General features: G+C 46.6%; 1 pseudogene; it reads right to left on the reverse strand.

The window, feature by feature from the left end:
• Positions 1-554: 554 nt before the first annotated feature.
• LOC146889417 (small ribosomal subunit protein uS8 pseudogene) lies at positions 555-2110 on the reverse strand (annotated as a pseudogene).
• Positions 2111-3544: the final 1434 nt, after the last annotated feature.

Here is a 3544-nt window from a genome sequence, read left to right on the forward strand (position 1 = left end):
TTTATTTTTATGTGCATTGGTGTGAAGGTGTCAGATCTCATGGAACTACATTTTCAAAGAGTTTTGAGCTGCCATGTGGGTGCTGGGAATTGAACCCAGGTCCTCTGGAAGAGCAGTCGGTGCTCTTAACTGCTGAGCCATCTCTCCAGCCACCCCTTTTTATATTGTTTTTTTTAGAAGATGAGTCTCAGGTAGTCCAGGCTCATCTCTAAGTCATGATATAGCCAAGGATGACTTTGAACTTCTGGTTTTCCCACCTCCACTTCCCAAGTACTAATAACAGCACAGGCATGTGCCACCATGCTCAACCATGAATTTTCCTCATCCCTACCAAGAAATCCCAGACAAGGAATGGTAAAGCCTTCCTTCATAGCTTGGGCATTTTTATGGTGTGTGTGCGCGCACATGCAAGTGTGTGTGTGTGAGAGAGAGAAAAACAGAGAGACAGAGAAACAGAGAGAGAGAGAGAGAGAGAGAGAGCTATGACTGCAGAGGCTAGAAAGAAGGCTTTCAATCCTCTGGACCTGCTGATATTATAAAGCAGAGACAAGTGACTATTTCAGCGAATGTGGAGGTTCTCCCCGCCCCCACCATGAATGCTTTTTATTTATGTGTTTTACATCTCTAGAAAAAGAATCCCAGGATTTTCCCTCCTGTGTGCTTTCGTCTTGCCTCTTCATGGTCCATGATACTAGCTGAGGTGGTCAGTACAACGAAGCCAAACTGACGGGATGGGCGCAGACTTTTGTACCGTTTTTCTAGGTTTCTGAGTTGCACATCGAATCTCGGGCTGATCACTCCACACTTGTTCAACCTGCCCGTGATGTTCACAACGATTTCCTCACTCTGTGGTCAGCAGCGATTTCAAATTCACCAACGCAACCAGGCTTCATCATCACGACGAGGAACTGAAGCTCTGGAGCAGGGCCTGATGGGGCCGTGGTGTCTGCCTCTTCTCTCGGCATTGTTGATGCTCCTGAGAACATCAGCCAGGATATTCACGGGCACCATGGTGATGATACGAAAAGATTTTAATGTATAGAGCGCTGAATAGTCGAGAAACTGCCTCCAGTCTTCAAAGCTCTCGTGATCCTGGGTAGAGTGGTGCACGCCTTTAATCCCAGCACCCAAGAGACCGAGGTACGCGGATCTGAGTTCAAGGCCAACTTGGTCTAAGTAACAAGTTCCAGGCCAACTAAGGATACACAGTGAGAGCCAACCTCAAAAAACAAAACTACCCCTGGTAGCAACCAGCCAGAAAACAAGTAGAGGAAGTTCACAAAGTAGAGGGCCAGTGTGATTTAGGCTCCGAGGCAGTTTTCTGTACAGCACAGATGGAGACAGGTTATATCAGTTATTTCATTTTTATCACAGGGAAAAAGAAATCCTGAAGAAGATCATTATGTTTCAAATTATTTTTCCCATGGGGATGTTATGCCCTAAGGACATAGTCTACGTCTATTTTACTTTTTTCCATAAATTACAAATGACTGCCCTCCAATGGTCCCTTGCCTCCAGCTTGTGCTATCATTATAACATCACCTTATTAGTTATGAATGATTACGACCACTCCCCGTATCATTTGCGTTTTTATTACTGATAAAAGTAAGTATTAATATCTCTGTCATGTGAGGCTTTTTATCAATAAGCTTCCCTGTGTTTATCCTCAACTACATACAGTTACCAGGACAACCATGCTCTCAGCTGTAGTCGTGGATTCCCAACATGTATTGCCTTTGTCTACTTCTCTCTTTCTTTCTGGTCCCTCCTAGTCACACTTCAGCAATGTGGGTTCAAATCCCACATCATCCAATTCTCACACTGATTTCTCTTGGCTATAAATTCCCATGGCACACTCAAATATACCTCATTTTAAGTAGCCGATCAAGTGATCAATATGTATATACTAAATGAGTTAAATGTATATACTATATGAGATAAATGCTATGTGGCTACAAGGAGTATACGGAGATAAGGTCCCTGCACTGGAGGAGAAAACTCGGCTGCCTTGCCAGGACATTGTGGATGCTTCTTGAGGACGAGCCTTGTCAGCGCAGTAAGATGAACGCCTGCAAGCCACCACTTGAGTGCGTCCTAGGATTTTAGGAAGACTTCTGACGACAGTTTTAATTGTCATCTTGACACACTCTAGAATCCTGTGAGAAGAGGCTCTCCAGGAGGGATCTCTAGATGAAGCTGACTTACTGGTATGACTGTGGAGAATCACCTTGCTTACACTAACGGAGAGGGACAGGACTGCCCACGATCGGCAGCGCCATTCCCTCTGCAGGGGATCCTGGGCTGTGTCAGTACGGAGAAGGTGATGAGAACCAGGAAGCATGCATGGATTCATTTCTCTCTGCTCTAGATTGTGGATGCAGCCAGCTGCTTCGATTTCCTGCCTGAATTTCTCCACAAGGATGGACTGTGAACTGACACTGTGAGCCCAGAAGAAGTCCTTTCTCCCTTAAAGTTACTTCTGTTAGGACATTTATCACAGCAACAGGAATAGAATGAAAACATAAAGCAAGCCCCCAGACTGAATTAAATACCTCCTATACCTCTGGGGATTGGGTACCAATTAAGGGTGTATCTGAATTGTGGTAGCTAATTCGTTCTTAATAGGGTGACAGAAACTGTTTTTGCTAAGAGGGCTAGGCTGTGGACTATTTATTCCCCAGGAAACAAGAAAAGCAAAACTAGCAAGCCACAAGGAAAAGTTACTCAAGGCAATTAGTCTCTTAGCTTCTCTTGCTTAAAGGAGCTGTGATGTAAGGGAGCTGCGTGGAATAATGAAGAAAGCAAGCGGAGTTGAGTGTGGAAGGGAACTGCAGAAACGTCATGGGGCAGATCAGCAACGAGGACTTATCCAAGACAGACCGGCTCCTGTGGACCAAACGGAAGCGCACCAGGTACAGTAGTGGAAATCACAGTCCAGACAACACATTTGAGCAATAAAGGCTTGGTGTTGACATGTTTTCATGCCAGACATCTGTTCCCACAGGTAACAGCAGCTACTCTGGGTGACTCTGAGGTCATTTTCCCACATATATCTAGAGCTGGAAGAATTTGAAGAAGTAGAAACCCTAAACTCGGTTCTTCTTCACTAGGGTTCCTGGTTAAGTTTAAAGATCTAACCAAAAAGTAAGATTGGCGGGATTTGGGAATTGGGTAGTGACAAGTGAAAACTCCTACTTTAGGCATCCTCCTGCTACCCTCTTCTGAAAATCATCACGTCGAATAACCCTCGAGTCAACTAAAGGTTCAGTCAAGTATCTCATAGCAGCTCTGGGACACGACTTGCACGCATCTTACCCCCACATGGCGCCCGGTGGAATGAAGGTTCCCAAATCCCCCAACCCCAGCCCCAGCCGGCGCTTAGGCCGCCGAAGCTCGGGCTCCTCCTCCCCAGCTTTACTCTCCTCTCCTCCTGCTCTCCCTCGCCCAGGCCCTCCCCTAGCCTTGGCGGAGGCGGGGGGTGGGGAGTGGGGGGGGGCAGGGCTTGGCTCCGCGAGGCCCATGCATTCCAGAGAGCACGGCCAGC

This window comes from Myodes glareolus, chromosome 25 (assembly GCF_982192425.1).
Source record: "Myodes glareolus chromosome 25, mMyoGla1.1, whole genome shotgun sequence".
Taxonomy (NCBI): domain Eukaryota; kingdom Metazoa; phylum Chordata; class Mammalia; order Rodentia; family Cricetidae; genus Myodes; species Myodes glareolus.